This window comes from Ambystoma mexicanum, chromosome 8 (genome assembly GCF_040938575.1).
Source record: "Ambystoma mexicanum isolate Mex_15411 chromosome 8, UKY_AmexF1_1, whole genome shotgun sequence".
Taxonomy (NCBI): Eukaryota; Metazoa; Chordata; class Amphibia; order Caudata; family Ambystomatidae; genus Ambystoma; species Ambystoma mexicanum.
Window position 1 is genome coordinate 1,479,748,622 of NC_090929.1, and position 18,762 is coordinate 1,479,767,383.

Below are 18,762 nucleotides of genomic sequence, written 5' to 3' on the forward strand. Positions count from 1 at the left end.
ATCAATTTTGCAAAATGCACAGCAGAATTTTCCATAATTAAAGAAGTGCCGTGATCAAGAGAATGGACTAGTTAGGTGGCATGGCACTGGGTGGGCCGTGATCGGCAGGTCATAGTGTGGTATTAGTGAATAGGCATGTCCCAGGGTCAGGAAGCTACATCAAATATCAAACCAAGGTCTCACGAATATAGTACCAAATTGATCAGGTAAATGTTATGATAAGATAATGAATTTGACTACCACTAGACAATTTCCAATTAAAGACAATTTTGACAAACATTGCAACAGCTCTATTGTCACATTTATTTTTGGTGAAGTGCCTAGGATCAAAGGTTGGTTGGGTTTATGAGCCGAAATATGGATGCATGAATCTCAAATATGTAGAGCATTTTGAACTATAATGATTTCCGTGGATAGGGATATGTGCATTGCTCAGGAAGTCAGAGGATTTTCTATGGCTTATTATTTAAGAAGAAAAAGATGTTGAGTCACGATTTCACAGTATTAAGGCAATGTGATATTGTAATGTACTTTAACACTTTTACAAACATAAAAATACACATAATCCAAAGTCAATCACTTGATAAATTGAAAATACAACTTTATACGTAATGTAAAGATCCCAAATTCTCTTAGATTGGCAATTAATTCACTATAAAAGCTAATTCATTATAAATGACATATAGTAGCAGTTACAGCTAATATTCCACAAGAAAATATTAGCAACCAAAAGAGATTGTGTGGAATATTTCCTACATCATGTATTATATTTTCATATCCCTTCATATATTCTACTTTCAAGGCAGGGAAAGAGGTACAAATGTGGCGACAAGTTTCCTCTTCGGCTTTGCAGCATCTGCATCTTCATGTTTGTGAATTTTATTCCAAGCTAACAATCGATAATTTGTGGGCAACTGGTTAAAACGTGGTTTCATTGGAAAATGCCTTGGTTTAGTGTTGTGTATAACCACAATATATGTATATGGTCGATTTAGCGCACCCCCTTGTCTTACATAAAACTTCAAAGTCGATTTTTCAAAAAGCTTACTGAAGTTGTTATTGCCGTCCCATACTGCAGCTTTGCTTTTCAATTCTTTACATTCTATAACCACATTAATTGGTAAAATGAACTCATGTTCTACTGTAGCGAAGAACTCTTTAATATTATTTATCCAAACAGCATATATTGTTTGTCACATATAACTGTTAAAAACCCTATTCAAATTTGCCAAACATGACATGTATTCTTTGTCTTGTATTAAGCATTTTAAATACCATATAGCACTGGCTATCCTCCATTTGATAAGAAGAGGGATTGATCCTGATTCAAGGAAAATGGTTTCATGAGGAGTACACTTAGATATACCCAATACATTATGCCACAATTTACCCTCCAAGACATTTAACCAAAATACTTCTTTAGTTTGTAGAACTTCTAAGCCATAAAACACACTGGGGACAATACTAGTTCTGTAGATAGTCAATAGACCTTCAATTGAATAGCCCCCTCCTTTGGTAACAAACTATTGTATAGCTGTAAACCTTTTTTTAACACTAGTACAATTATCATTAGCTAAGGAATTTGCCTTCAGGGTGTTGTATATAGGGATGCCCAAATACATATTTGTGCACGATTTCAAGAGGGGTGTTCTCAATATTCCAGACATATCCGTTGCCCCTCTTTATTCTGCATCTTATGACCATAACTTGTATCTTATTTAACTTGATTTTTAATTGATTTCAGCAAATTGATGCAAAGCTGTAATGCTACACTTTAACCCAACTTGGGTGCATTCCAGCCAAAGCGTGCCATCAGCAAAGAAAAGCAAGCTCCCCAAGCGCTGGTCAATTCTAAGCGGGAGGAAGTATCCACATAGAGTTCATGAATAAGATCTGTCGCTGATCTATCTAATCCCCATCTTTCCATTTTCTGTCAGAGTATATTTCTGTCTACCGTATTGAATGCCCCAGTAAAATGAACAAAACTAATTTATAAAGGTTAAATGAGGTTACAAAGATTTGTCATTGTATTTACTCCTTTATAAACCCATTTTCTCATTAATAAGAAGGTTACATTGTGCAATCCAGTGGTTTAGTTTTTCAAGAAGCATATACGAGAAGATCTTTGAGAGAGAGTCAACCATCACCAATAAACAATTGTTCCCAGGAAGATTTCAGGAACCCTTTTTAAAGATTGGTATTAAGATGGAAGATTTCCAAGAAGGCGGGAACACAGCCCTAGAAACAATTTGTAAAAATAATCTATGGCAAATCTGTGCCCATGATTCTGGGACCTGTTTTATAATAACAGTAGCCAAACCATCATGCCAAGGAAAATTCCAGACTTCGGCAGTCACACTCCAAAACGTTTATTAGAAATGTCATGATGATCTTTACAAAAATAAAGGCTTAGGACATAATCAAACCAATCTCTTTCGGAGGTATAGGTCACGGGTGATATTATGTAACAGTAATTAAATATAATGCATACCAAGGATGATATAGACCCAGGGCTGGGGTACGGGAAACACTGAACTATTGCCATATTGGAAGTAAGGCCTTGGATTTTATTTTCCCTGTTGGAGGTGTAGCAGCGTGGCACAATGAAGAGTTCAAATCATTTTCCCTTTCCCAAACGCCAGTAGTGAAGCTGAGAATAATGGCCCTTAGCCGAACAGATAATGGTTTACTTGTATCATGCTATAGGCCTGCAAGACCATAATGGAATGTGAACGGCAGATCAAAAGGAGGGCTCTGCCCGTCCTGAAGGATAAACCCATTGGAGCCAGGTTAGAGGTCTTGAGCTGCCAAAAAGTTCAGTCCCCACAGAACAATGGCTGTCCTCTTTGGATTACCAGATGGCTTATTGACGGCCATGGAAGGGGGCCTGTGCAAGAAGATAGAGTTATCATGTTGCATATATAGCCTCCCAAAGGATGCAGGCAATGGGCCCTTATCCCACCTAATAGGGGCTCCACACAAGATGATATCCATTATGGAGACAGAAGCAGGAGTGGAAGCTGAAGGCTGGTTCAGTGCCATGTTCACCTGGGCCCCAACTTGGCTAGGAATAGTGGTGAAGATATTGGTCCCTATCATGGTGTTCCTGCTGCTAATATCCTGCCAATTGTTTTTCTGATATTGCACCAAGACTCTCCCAAACAGTACCATGATGATGGTCTCGATAAGGGCATCACAAAACACCGGTTTACACAAACAGATAGTCCAAATAGAGCACGCATGATAAGAGTCAAACATCCTATAGATCCCCCGGGAACATTAACTTTACCTCCAAAAGAACAAGAAAAATATGTAGAACACTGGGTCAACTTAGCTAGGGATATGGATTCCCTTTATCTTACCTGTGCTCCATAAAAACATGCCCAAGATGGGGGATGCTTACGTTATTCAGGTTTAGAAAAATCTATTAGCACACAATAAAGTGAATGTGTGCGGTTGCAGGGGGGTGGAGCGTGCAGATGGGAATAACAAATGTATTTGTTTTACAGTAGTCAAAGAAGCATAGGTAGGCCCGGGTATAGGGCACAGGTGATAGTATGTAACAGTGGTGAAACATAATGTGTACCAATGATGATATAGACCCTGGGCCGTGGTGCAGGGAACACTGAAGCAGTGCCATATTCCAAGTAAGGACTAGCATTTTGCATTCCATGTTGGAGTCATAGCAGCATGGCACAATGAAGAGTTCAAATCACTTTCCCTTTCCCAAACCCCAGTAGTAAAGCTGAGAATAATGGTCTTCTCTCCAAACAGATAATGGCTTAATTGTATCAAGCTGCGGCCCTGCAAAACCGGAATGGAATGTGAACAGCCGAGCAAGAGCAGGGATGTGCCCATCCTGAAGTATAAACCAATGGCAGCCAGGTTCGAGGTCTTGAGCTGCCAAAATGCTCAGTCTAGATTTAGGGCATTAGCGCCACCCCAGAACAATGGCCGTCCTCTTTGAACTACCAGACGGTTTGAAAACAGAGTACATAAATCCATCAGAATTAGACCTACAAATGTGGTCCTCAAGAGAGCTAGATGGTGGAGTGGGAGGAGCAAAGCATTCCGTGATTTGTGATACGAGGGGGAAGAGGTGATGCCAACAAATCTAATCCTGCACCAATGAGGCATTGCTAGGGCACCGACCTGTCTGTTATGAAGAGAAGAATACTATTATTTCAAAGGGCCAATTTGATCTCAGAGTTGTCCACTGAGCTCATGCGAACTACCAGGTGCATGCCACGGGACTAGTCCGATGAGTTGGGTAATCTTCCAGGTAACTCGCCAATCCAGTAGATGGGAGCCAAACTGATGGAATATGGGGACCATGTGTTAGAGGGTAGGGGTAGATTAGGATGGGGCCAATCGATCAAGGGACTATAGAGGACTGGTAGTATGTATATAGCGGGTAGCCAATGATGGTGGGTGATTAAAACTGCATATTGTTTACATCATGAGTGACAATTTCTTCCCTTAAAACCTTGCACTAAACTAACGGAGAGATCTGTGTCAGTTTGGTTCTATTGTACCTTCTGTCACCTTTTTCCTTTATGTATACAAAATAAATCTGGTTTTCCTTGAACAGAGATGCACCGATTCTTTTTCCTTAGAGGAGTGTGTTTTTTTTATTGTCTGGTTGTCTGGATGTCTTGCCTTACATCACATACCCCCAGCCAAGTGCAGTATTCAGTCTCCAGAGCCCACCAAATGGTCTGATTCTTCAAGATACCATTACAGGTTCTGGTATTGAGGTGCAGCATTCCAAGTAACAGGTCATAAGAGAATGTAAAATATGTGAAGTCAGGGTTCTTAAACTAAGGAGTAGATCAAGGGAGATGTGTGGAGTCAGGATTTAAACTCAGATACAAGTTAGCCATGATTTTGGTTTAAGACTTTTATTGAAAATAAAAGGGGTTGGGAAAATGTCTCCCTGACCCTGTTCTAAGAGGAATTTCCCGACCTAATCCCAAACTAAGGATCTATCTGTGTCAGAATGTCCAACCAAAACTGTCCTGCATCCAAAGTTCTATTCTGACCCTCACTTATAAGGTAAAGATGGAAATGTCATTAACCTTGGGTGGTTTACAAACGTTTTGTCAAGGATAAAGGTCTTTGCTCCATAGGGTGGTTCCCTTCACCTGGATTCCTCTTCATTCACAAGTGTTTGAGAAACAACAGTTCCTTGTGCCTTGGCCAACAACAACACTTGTACACAAAGCTGTCTGGCTTTGTAATGTTGTCTCTTTCAGGGTTCCTGATAAACGTTATTGCCAGGTTTTCGTTCCTCTTATCATGGTTAACTCTTTATTACTGATTAGCACAGTCATTTTCCAAGTCCTGATATTTCCTCTCAGGACTTCTATGGATGTTGTATATTTCTTGTTACTGCCAGGTGTACTCTACTGCCAGGGCTTCTTGTATTCACACACTTGCAATTGCCTGATATACTCTCTGGCCAGGGCCTCTTGTATTCACACACTTGTCATTGGCTGGTATACTTTCCTGTCCGGACATCTTGTTCTCACACACTTGTAAATTCCTGGTAAACCTGGTAAACTCGCCTGCCAGCAATTCGCGTTCTCACACACTTGTAATTGCCTAATATACTCTCTGCCGGGGCTTCTTGTACTCGCACACTCTAATTCAAAGAGTTGCACATATCCTTTGTTGAATAACGTTTACTCCTGATATATTATCCTGTCTGGGTTTCTAATGTACTTGCACTATATGCATTCCCATATTTGTAAGGGTTTTGTTTGCAGTTCAATTCCCCGTTTAACAATGTATTTTTGCTGTTTCTCCCTCAGTTATGCTGTTCACAATTATTTGCTTTTGGCATAATCACTAGTAAACACAGGTGTCACTGCTGTCTCACTGGCTCTTTTTGGCATTCCTGGAGTCCCACGCGGTCATCCAGTTAAGGGTTTCCATTTGCTTCCTTCTTGCAACCACTTTCTCTTCATTCTTCCATCTCTGACGGCTTCCACTTAACACATCTGCTTCATTCTTGTTTCCAGTAAGTACATTGCTGCCTTCTATCGCCTGCAAATGCCCAGGAGTCTCCTGGCGGTTCCTGGCATGTCTGCCTTGTAAAACGTATGAAACCACCTTCTCCAGTTCCATCTATCAACCATTCAGAACTGACTTGCCATTTAAAAGCTTTGAAAACATTTCCAAGTTCTTTGATTCAATTGTCAACAATGGACTTCCTTTCCCAGAATACTAAAAATACTAGGAAGAAGGATCGACAAATGCAGAGCGAAGGAGGCAACACGCGCAGGGAGGGCTCTAGTTGTTGCTCGCATACACCTGTGTCCAGGAAATTTAAAGAGCTGAAGCAGAGTGTCGAGGTCCACTGATGAGGCTGCTGGCGGGAGAGAGCTGTACACCTTGTGAGGTCAAGACACAGACAGGCTGGGACCAGCGTGGTAGAGCCAGAGTCTCACTGACAAAGAAGAAAGAAGCTGCTGCACAAGGTCACAGTGCGGTAATGCCAGGAGCCAGCAAGAAACTCCTGGGTGTTTGTAGGTGACAGAAGCACTGAACTATAAGAGCGCACAAAGAGCTTACCAGCACTCAGCAAAGGAAAGTATCCCAGGAATGCTGGATGTTCTAAAAGAGGGATTTTCTCGCCTGACAAAGGGTTAGTGTTTGGTGTCACCTGATTGTGCTGGAACACCACTCATTGTTGTGGACGGGCAGGGGTGGGAGAAGGGAGGGCCGATAGTGAGAGGAAGCAGGGCCTGGCAGGTCCAACGTGGGAGCGCTTGATGCAGAATTAGACCAGGGAGAGGGAAGAAAGTGGAGAAAAGTGCCAAAGTCCCAGAACATAAGAGCACGAAAAGAGTCTACTAGCGCTTGGCACAGCCAAGTATCCCAGAGCAGGATGGATGCTCTGAAAGCAAGCAAGGTACTAAACTCTCAATCCCATTGTTAAGATCAATTGCTAGAATCTGGCCGGGTGGACAGATTTTAGGAGGCCACTCTAGTTATAGCAAGAAGGGGAACTCAGAGAGGTTAGCCAAAACCCAATCAAGGTAGTAATGGAGAGCTGTCAAGGCTATTCACAGGAAAGTGTACGTGGGGTCAGGGGTCCACAATGAGTCCACACAGTGAAGCACACAATAATTCAATTAAGACAGGAATGTATAAACATACACATGTTTATTCTAGGCCTCCAATACACTAAATAATGAAACAAGCAGGTGATATTGCACAATACTCAATGATATATATACAGTCACCATAGGTTCTTAACATGCATTCAATAACTTAAATCAATAAAAGGAGGTAAGTGATGCAGTAAAATGGAACCAAGTCACCAGAAATATGCCCTAGCTTCAGACGTCCAATACCTAAGAGTGAGGTCCTGTGCCCAAAGATTCACAATGCTTCACCCCAGAATGTATCTGATCCAGGTAAAGTACTTGTTTTGGTGATTGTTCAAGAGATGAGATGCACCAGAGTTACTGGTAAGTAAAAATATGTTCTTATCTTTCAGGTTTTACTGCTCAAGTGAGCTGACCAAAAAGCAGTGGAATGGAAGGATACAGAGACTGGTTCTCAATGTTATCCTATTGATGACAGGGGAGACAAATGCTTTGCGTTTACTTATGCCTGACTCCGATTTTCACAGAGCACTAAATGGGTTTAATGGTGGGTGGGCGGAGAAGTTGGAGGTTGGATTTCCTGTTGTTGGTTCCAGTGAGAAGTGCCCAGAGGCTGCAGGTGCATGGATTCTTCTAGTCGGGTCCAAAATCGCCTAAATTCATCTTTAGGCCTATTCAGGAAGGAGACTAGATAAAAATCCTACAATCTATGAAACCATTCACATGTGTCGGAGAAACCCTCCCTGCGAAAGTTATCCTTGCAAATAAAGAGCTTTTCACCCCATTTTTAGTCCGTCTCACCGATGCATCCTTTAAAGATAGCAAGTGTTAAGGATTCTAATCAGGCGTCACACACCAGTCCAGGATTCTTGCCACCAGCCTAAGATGCAGCGCACAATTAGAATACGTTTGCTTAATTTCCTAGAATTCGGATTGAGCTGGCACCCAACCCGTCTCACACCCTCTTTTACAAATACCCCAGGTCACAATGGACCATGAACCAGGCCAGTGGGTGGTAATACAATAGTTATTTATTTTAAATTCAAAGAAAATCACACAAATTTAATATTGGGGAGCAATCACCAATGGGGTAATAATTACAAGGTAAAATGATGAAATACACTTAGTTTGACCTTCTATTACAACATATCCAAAGCACAAATGAATGGGAGCAATATTACTGTTCAGGTAGATAGCACCTGAGTTAAGATTTCCCCCTGCAATGCTTCCGCAAACCCCTATTAATCGAATTTTGAGTGGATAGAAATGAGCTGCAAGGAGTCAGGTATACTAGACAGTAAACAGAATTAAAATCCGACCTGGATTAAAAACCTTAGAAATTATATAAAATAGCACTCGGAATTACTAAATATTTAATTTGAATGTGCCTTTCAATGAATGAGGTAAATATGAGTTATAACAGTATCAGGGATTTAATGACACTAACAAACCACAAGGCAAGGTACTAACAACATCATACAGTTCAAATAATCTACTTGGACGTGCAGTCAAATGACACAGGTAGGAATTGCATTTGCTAATTTACACAGGTTTAAATGTCAAAACGGTTTGAAAAATGTGTGAAATAGACAGAATCGGAATGTAGTTTTTATGCTGAATGACAGATGCACATCACAGGGATACTATTAAAGTGAAAGAGTGACTGTAACTTAATGACAGGATGAGATTCTCAAGGAGAAAGGAAATTCGGTTTTACAAATAAAAGTAGTTAACAGAGAATCGGTTTGGAAAGGAATGGACAAGTTTTACTTAAACTAGATATAGTGGCTAGAAAAGAGAAAAACCACCTGTGAATAGAAAGGTTATGCTGCAGTTGTAACCCTTCATACAGTGTGCCTGTTTTTAGGGAGAATTAATCTATTTATTCAAAACATAGTACTAAAGACATACAAATGGCCGAAATTAGTGGAAGAATGGCACTAACACTAGGAAATAAAGGACAGGATGCACAGATAATTCTCACAGTTTTAAACAGGTTATCAAGGTATTGATGGGATTACTTAGAAGGTTGAACCACAACAAGGTATCAAGGTATCAAGATGGGGTATGCTATGTCTTGCTATGGGATGGGGTGATACTCACAATCAGCACTTGAGTTTGGGATTTGGGACAGCCAACCTGGTTTCTGGACTCAAAGAATCTGGTCACGGCACAACTGCGGGCTCTCCTAGGAGGGGATAGCTGGGCCTGGTCTGGTCACTGGATAGCGAGGGTATAGCTGGCATGCAGGTAGTGGGGCAAAAAGCCGGTCTGCTCACAGGATACTCTCAAAAAGGGTACCATAGATGTTCCCCCTTTCTCCCTGAGTTATAGGGATTTTTTTAATGGTTTTTCCTTCTGGATCAATGGTCCTGCCTGGATAGGGTAAGCTATGCTATGGCCTGGCAGTGGAATCTGGAATCTGGCAGGGTGAAGATGGAATATCAGGATATGCAGGAGCTGGAAAATTCAGAAGAGAGTGTGTGTCCTTTGTCTCTGTGAGCCTCTACTTTTTATAAGGCGGGTGACATCACAGGATTTACTGTGGAGCAGAACTAAGCTAGACCTACCCCATATAATCATATAGGTCAGCATATGTTATGTCACCTCCTCCCTAGAAGCATATTGGACTGAAGGAGGGGACTCAGTTTTATGGGGTTGTGTTTTAATGAGGTACAGAGCCAGCCCACAGTCATTTTTGCCAAAAATCAGTTATGACATAAATCGCACATTTTTACAATTGTGGCACTTTTGCAAATCACATAGGCAAATGACATATTCCACACAGAGCATAACATTCCAACTCCCAGGTCTGTACGACATTGTTTCATACTTCTAATAATATTTCGCAATTTTTGGTGGGAAATATTTCACCTACAATTCTACAACTTTATACATGTGTACATATTATCATAAAGCATGCTTGCATTGATTTCCAAAGTTGCAACATGGATACTTTTCCCATGATTTACCTTTTTCTGCAGTTTGCGTTCCCCACATGCTAGGGGAATCAACAATGTCTTGTTTTAATGCCAGCAAAATTACATTTAAACTGTTAAACGGTAGCATTTATGTGTCTTCCTGTTGCAGAGATAAACGTCGTAAAGTTTATTAATTCAGAACAGTCTTTTGACCCAGATGGGCTAGCTGGAGTATTGCCACAGAGTCTGAAGAGTGTGTTACGTCCACCACCCTTTCCTATTCAGATGCCTCAGGGGCTGTCCACTTGAAGGGAGGCAAAATGCTGTTCCCACGAAGCCAAGTCCTTTGAAGCCAGGGCCTGAAAAAAACCTGTCCTGCTGGTTTCACACTAGATTTACAATTTGTTTTTTCTTTCCTGAACCAGAAAGCAAGTCTGTTGGTATTACATATCCTACATATGTTTTGAAACAACCCCCCCTCACATCTTCATGAAAGGACAGGGCCTTAATTCAACAATTTACTTTTAGCAACCATTTTTATATGTGGTTAATTTCCCGTGGCTGTCACTTCACAATGGGGTTTTCTCTTCCATCTAGATCCTAAACATTATTTGCAGCACTAGTCAATTTCTCATACACAGATATCTGTTCAAGGCAAAGGTCCACTGACACTAACATAAGCACAGAGAAATAGGGCTTCTTAGGAAGAGTGCAGCTGGGATATTTTTTTGCAAAGTAAAGCATTTTTCTGTGTGGCTGGGAGTAAAGTTCTTCGTGATTTCACAGATCTTGCCTGACACAGCCTGTCATTCAGTGAGAAATGCCCCCTTTTTCTGGAGGACAACCTGAATATGGATAAACATAGCTGGGTCTCACTGGATCAGAACTGTGTACTGTTGAACAGATGAAAAAGAGCATCAGGGCACAGTCATTTTAAATGTAAAATAGTTCCTTTGTTTCAATGGGAAATGTTGAGCTAGCAGAAAAGCAGTGCTGCTTTTCAATTATTTTCTTTGGTGCACATAAGGAAAACACTGGCAGCCATTCTCGGGGTGTTCCATGTTCCCTCTTGCCCCATATGTGGTTGGCGAAGACAGCGCAGCCATCATTTTTGTAGCTGCAAAACGCGAGGCAATTGTGCTCAAAGGAGCCAGTGCAGCCCTTCTGCTGCTACTGCTGAATTGCAGCTTGGTGATGGAGGGGAAGTCTTCTGGATTGGTATATGTACCCCACACAAGGTCCCTGATTCCTTGAAGAAGGTAGCTGTGACTCGTCTGATAAAAAAAATGGGGTTGGACCCCAAAGACTATCCCAATCTGAGACCTATCTCCAATATACCATTCTTATTGAAGGTAATTGACTACTGCACAACTCCAGGTTGATTTTGAAGACTCTGAGTTATTGCACCCTAAGCAATCTGGCTTCAGGGTTCACCATGGCACAGAAAGTGCCTTGGTGGACCTGTAGACGGAAATGCTACTTCTCATGCAGAATAGTAAGGCGGGCTGCTGATGTTACTTGACCTCTCAGCAGCCTTCGACCTGGTGGACAATGTGATGCTTATAAACAGGCTGAAAAATATCGGCAGTTGTTTGGGGGAAGCACCTGCATGGATTGAATCATTTCTGGACAATAAGGTGTCCAGAGTCATCTGGGGTAATGGAAGCTCACCTGCCAAAATTCTGAGTGGCAGTGTGCCTCAGGGCGTATGTCTCTGGCCATCCTTGTTCAATATATTCTGTCAACCCCTATGTGTCCAATTGGATGAATTGTGCTAATGACACACAGCTGATGGTCGAGCTGTGTGGAATATATGAGCATGATGCTGAGAGGGTATCACTAATTTACAATTCAATTTAGAATTGGATGGCCAATAACGGAATGTGCCTGAATGCAGCCATGACAGAGCTGTTCCTCTTTGGCTCCTCTCAGGCCTGAGGGATACTCTGGGATCGCTACACCGGTTTCACCATTGACAATCATTCCATTCCCATCGTTGCCAAGGTAAAAACATTGGTAATTATCTTTGAAGCGTGATTACGCTCAGATGCCCACATTCAAAACATGGTTAATAAAACCCAATATCACCTCAGACTACTGTGATTAGTAAAACCCTATGTCACGGAAGCCAACTGCACTACCTTGGTGAGAGCACTGATCATGCCTAGGATAGATGATTGTAGTGCACAACATATTGGCGCTAGTAAGGGAGGCTTAGGACGCTTGCAGGTGTTACAAAATGATGCAGTCCGCATCGTGAAAAACGTGTGCAGAAATGGGCCTGTGTCGGTGCGCAGAAAAAGCCTGCACTTGCTCACAGTGGAAGCCAGGACCATCTTCAAGGCACTCACTATTTTCCATAGATGCCAATATGGACAGGCCCCAGCTTGTCTAAAAGCCCATATAAAAGTGCACACTCCTAGGAGAGCTACCAAATCCTGCGATGGTACATGCATGGTGGTTCCCAGAAGTAATGGGGCGATCTTTTCCTGTTCAGGCTACTCTAGCCTGGAACAATCTCCCTTAAGATCTACGTGCAGACCCTAATGTCTTGAGTTTTAGAAAGCGTTTGAAAATGATCCTACTTGAATAATTAGACTCTGACACTGTTTCTCCATCCCTAATCTTTTTTCTGCGTCCTGATGCCTGCAGGCTCCGGCGCATTATAAACAGACAAAAAAGAGAAGAAAATAAAAGTGGTTCTGGCATAAAATTCCTTACAGAGCTAAAACAGAGCTTCACTAGATCTGTAGTAAGTGCTGAAGAATGTAGGTAGCCAGAGCAAACAACAATCTCTAATTGTGAGGATGGAGGTGCAGGATTGGAGAAAGGAGGCGGGTGGAGTAAAATGAAATAGTGAAATGAGGAGGTGGCAAATTTGAGAAATGGTGCGAATACTTGGAGAAAGGAAGAGGGCAAGTAATAGAACAGTGGAGAACGTTGTATAGAGTGGAGTAAAGTGGATACATGAAATTGAAGTTCGAAAGTTAGGAAGAGAAAAGAAAGACCTGGAGAGGATATTTTAAGGGTGCTAAGGGAGTGGAAAAGCTGGAGTAGAGGGAAGTGGTAAGACTCTGGGAGAGGGACTACACCAGCATTGGAGGCAGTGTAGAGAGCTAGGAAGAGGAGTAGTAAACAAGGGAAGTAAGAACATGAGCAGTACAAAGAGAAAGAGTAAAGAAGGGTGAGTAATCTGAACCATCCCAAGCGTACCAGATGTGAAAGAAGTAGTGAAGATGAAGTAGGACATAGAATCAGCTAAAGTGAAGGATTTCCAGGCAGCTGATATATTGGATGATGGAGGGAGTGGCAGAGAGAGAAGTTAAAAGAGTAAATTAACTGAAAGGGAAGGCTGAAAGGGCTGAATCACTGTGGGATGATATGGAGGAAACTAGAGGAGGCAAAAGAGAGAGTGGTATGTGGAAGACGAACAATGGATTAAGAGACACACCAGGGTATTCTGGGAGTTGAGTTAGGCTCCTGAACACCCATGTCTGCTAACAACTGTGGCAGAGTCTTCAATGGCTAGTAAGACCCAGTGAGATTTGACAAAGGTCAACAAGGGTGTGGCACCGTTTGGGCTCATTGAGCTTGGCAGGTGGAAAGGACCATTTAGAAACTCAGCATTGTGAACAGGTAAACAACCAAGAAACACAAACACCCAGCATAGAAAATGCATTGCACACTTAAAATGCAAGTGACTGTTTGAGCCCCAGAAAGCGGATGCCAAGGGAACTGAGGGGGGAAAGGGAGTAGACTCACTGACTATGGTCCTAAAGCAAACTGAAATGGCTAAATGTGTATTTTTCTGCAAGACACACATTCATGTATCCAGTCCAGTCCCAGGCCAAGGCCACTTGTTGCTGGTTATTAAACTTAGCATTGCATTACCTCCAGGACAGTGAGTTGGCCTCTTGTTGATCCTACCTTCTTTAGACCTGGATTCTCACTATAAGGTACTTGTGTTTGCTGAGGTCTTACAACAGCCGCCAAGGTCTGGGCCAATGCAACATCATCTGACCTAAATCTTAGGTTCTGGTTCTTAATCCATTTTAGGGGATATTGTAGCCTGACTCACTTCACCTCCAATGTGGATGTAGCATCGTCACCTCCTTTGCTTCCCATTTCTAGACACTGTCAGTTGCTGGGCCCAGGTTCTCATCAGGCATCTTATACTAGCCCAAAGTCTCAACCTGGCCTCCCAAACACTGTGGCTTACTTGGTCCAATCACCTCTCTCTATCTCGATCTTTCTCTAATTGGCCCTCCAGACCTGATCAACACAGCTCTTTACTCAATGGCACCTGTTCTCTGACTTTCTCGCTGTCTAACCACTCTCCCTATGGAATACCTCCCTAACCCCCTCAAGGTCAGGAGGTGTGTGCCTTCTTTTATTCAGTGGATTATGGATTATTGGGACAGTAAGTGTTCTGATTAGTAGCTCTGTTGCCTCTTAGGCTTCCTAGGCTGTGATTGGTGTTGCTCCCAGCGTCCACCTTTTTATGTCCAGTTATGGAGCGTTTTCCAATGGTTTAGTTCAGTCCCTGTCTAGGCCCATCATGTTAGGTTCAGGCGGAAGGATCATGGGAGCTTTTCGAGTCAGCATACACCTACTTCATTCTTGAGGAATCGGCCCTCTCCTCTATCAGCATTTCGAAGGTAAAACTTCAGTTGACTGTGTCCGTCCCCTAAGTCCAACAGTTCATTCCCTGTGTTTCCTCTGTTCCGAAAATGAATTCGCTTTTAGCTCTGTTTGTCTAGATTTTGTTCATCCAACACGTTCTGGTTTGGAACCCACCTCTTTGCATGGAAATGCAATCTGAGCCGAAAAGATTTGCTGAGTATCTCATTTGCTCATCAACTCTCTGCATTCTTCTTAGTGCTTAGTCCTCTCACAGGCCTGATGTCCCCTGTACTGTATATCAGTCCTTCTCTGAAAGAATATAGGATGTACATTGCTCTCAATGGACAGATGGACAGAGAGAGTCCTTCCCTGGTGGAGATGGTTTTTGACTCTGACCTTTAGCTAAAGGAACATTGAGGAAGTTCTGTGGGATTCCCCACTTACGGCCTCCAAGGATAGCATCTTGGAGCAGTTATTTTGTGAACTACTAGTGTGCTCAAGCTCAAGTAAAGACACCAGCTGAGCACCTGGTGTTTTTTGTGGGGTTGCCTTTTTCCTCAGGTTATGGCCACTCTTCCTTGGTACCAGTCTGCCATGAGGTGTTGTTCACGGCTTTTGGCATTGTGGATTCTTAGAAAGACAGGCTTTTCCTCACTGCATATTCACACCGACTGCAAGAAATAGTAAAGCCTGTCACTGACATACCAAGGAACAACGGTTTAATTCCCCTCCTCCCCCAATCAGTTTTTGTGGTCTGGACTGATCTAATGGGCAATGATCCAAGACACTTGAATCTAATAAGGTTCTTCAGGGAAAAGGCATTCATGTACACTGTTTACGTCATTTTTTAATGTAGATTGATACAAGGAATAATCTTCGGAATAGTTAATGGAGCTAAAGAGGATAACCTGAAGTTTAAACTTTGGAAGCATCACAGATAATGTTTGAAAAAGTGGCTTACCCTGAGGAAACACCTGGACTGGGTTTATAGGTCTAGCCTCACATTTCTGAGACTCAGATCCAAACTCTAAGAGTTCCTTACTATTTTGGAAGGATATAATAAGATTCTACAATCCATCATGATTCTCAATAGAGCATGCAAAAAGCCAATCCCCAAGACCTCTCTAAATTGGGATCCATTCTATTCCCACCATATTGCCCTTTCACAGTCAGAACTTTAGAAGCAGCCCAATTCAGAAGCTGCCCCAATGGTGAGAATGAGCAGTGCTTATACCTGTATGATATGCCATTATCTGATGCCCACCCCATTGAGCGGTTTTACACACTGGCAAGCCACCACAAATCACAAATCATTGTAATCAAACAGAAAATGAAATACAGTGGCTCACTTTTCTTTAATAGGTTTCCTTATGAAAAATCCAAAATTGCATTTCTGACAATTCTGTGAATATACCTTACATTCTAATAGCACCTGAAATGTAAGCAATCTCATCACGTTTTTCGTTGTCACGATTTCCACCCATCTCCGATGGTATTGTCAGAAGAAATGTATTCTGAGAAACATTAAAATAAATGAAATTGTACAGTTCCTATTAATTTTCTTTTCATAGTGTCCATTCATGCCATGTTTGAAATGTCATGCAGACTTTGATGTTACAGAATCATTATTTGGACTGTCGTGTACAAATGATCGAATAAATTGCTTTGACAGCCAGTTATTAAAATTAATCTTGTACCGATAACACATGTCCAATTGTGTTTATTAAAATGTCGATTTAACGGCCTGATACCAGTGGGATAGTGTTCATGTATATATGTATTCCATGGAAGTGTGCAAATTGTAAACCCAGAGAGGGGCATGCAACTAATCTTGCTATTAATATTAACAATACGTTATATTTTCATAGCACTTGTAACCAAACTCTTGCGGGTTCGGATCACTGTAAACAACTATGTTATAATAAAAATGTAGCATTTATATAGCGCTACGAACCCTCACGCATCTGAGCGCTGCTTTTTATTACCCATGGTGTGTGGCGCTCATTTATTGACCTCGGAAGCGTGAAGGCTGAGTTTTGCCCCGCCGGGATTCGAACCTGCATCAGCCGGCTCTGCACGGATGTCAAAGCGAGCGCTCTACTCGCTGTGCTATCAGGCCGGCTAAAACATATGTCTTATTCAGTGTGCTGCTAGGGACTGCAATGCTTTACAGTATTTACCCAGTAACTGCACATATCTCAAAATGTGGAGCCTGAGAAAGAGGAGAGAGGATGAGGTTTAGTGGAGGGTCCTTCTGTGAGTGTTGGGCTACGCTTTTTGCAAAATAATAAGAGGATCTGGCTATGATGCGGAAACATGTAGTGGTAATTTTGTTACTTCACTTTTCTGGGCGGTAACGGAATTACTGCCCTTTTTCCTGCACTGTCTAATTATGTATACGGAAGTAAAGTGGTGGATTTTCCTCTACCAAAAAAGCTGGAGGGAAATCCACCATTTATCCTCCAAACAGCTGCAGATTTATTGTAAGGCAATTCCTTCAGCTGTAAATGAGCCCAAAATCCCCATGGAGTCCTATGTACTCCAGAAATGTGGAATTGCCACCACTTGTAATCCCGTGGTAAACCCACAGGACCACATGGCAGTAACAGTGATCAGGTTTGGCGGTAATTCAGCAGATTTACTGCCAAATTACCACCAAACCCGAAATGAAGCCCATGCCTCACAGAACATTTAGTTTTGCTCATTTGATGATGTCCTCTGCCTAACCTTGGGGATAGAAGGTGGGATGGTCAAAGGACCTGAGGCCACCTAAGCTAGGTGATTCTGGACCCAGAGAAAGTATATGGGGGATCACCAGGCCATGCCACCTGCATCCCTGCACTATGATAGGGAACAGTCATAGGAAGTGCCACCCTTTTCCACCCTTATATGGGAGCAGGAAAAAACAAGGAGGCAGACCCAGGAAAGCGCAATAACACATAGGTAATACAGCTGGGCTGGGACCCAAGGGAGGAACAGACACAGGAACATGCCCGCCCCAAACTACCTGTATATATATATATACGAAGGATCTTGGAAGGGGGTATTCCCATAATGGCCCTAGCCTTAATGCTGAGCAGAGCAGGGAAAGGGGATACCCCTCACCCTTAAAGAAACCTCTTTCAACAAGGTGAATAGTTGCATAGAATACTCCAAGCTCCCTAGCCAGACCCAGAACTCTAGCATTGGAAAGGAAGCCTCTCCTATGTAAGACATGTATTTCCGCTGCAACGTGGGTGGCCATGGAAACCAGACTGTGTTGTTACTCCTGCTCATCCTTGCCAAGGGAGTCCAGCAGTTACAAAGTTGCACCAGAGCAATGCAATACTGAGCCACAAGGAACCTGTGAAAAGGGGAATTAACACACAGGCTTCTCTCCATGCTGTGGAGGTTACAAACGTCCCAATTCCCCATGATAAAGGAGAATTAAATATAATGAACAGCCTCCCCTGCTTACTGAGAGGCTTTCTGACATCAGAATGACATGCTGAGGAGGCCACCATGGGGCGCAGGCAAGATGGCCGCCTGAGCCGATAGCTCCGCACCCAGCCCCGGGAAACTTGCGGAGTTGAGCAGGAAGAAGGAGCCCATCCCTCACAAGCCCCTTAAAAAAGGCTGTGTGAACCCTTGTCCCCCCAGTGTGTCCACACCAGGAGTCTCTATGACACCCACGGGCCGAGTTCGGCCGCCTGAAGTCCCCATGGCCCCTCTCCCCGCGGTCCCGAGCAACACACAGGCGGCGCACGCCAAGGCCGCAGCAGAAAGCAGGAGCGGGGAAACACTGCGGGCGCCTGCGATGGGTGTATCCACCTGGAGCAAGGAGAAGCCGGGGGCAGAGGACCAGGGAGCCATGCTGAGGAGTGCCAGGCGGCCCGGCCCCCCCCGTCGGATTTCACCGGAGCGGTCCTCCCGTGCCCCGAGGCCTCTGGCTCTCCGCTCCCAGGCCGATGAAACAGTGCGGGCCGACGTGAGGACACTGAACGGAGATGCCTGAGGAGCTGAACACGGACCCACTTCGCCCCAGCAAGAATCAAAGCACCCCGGCACACCACTCATCCACAGGCGGAGTTGAATGGGCCCGCCTACCCTCACACTAGAGCTCC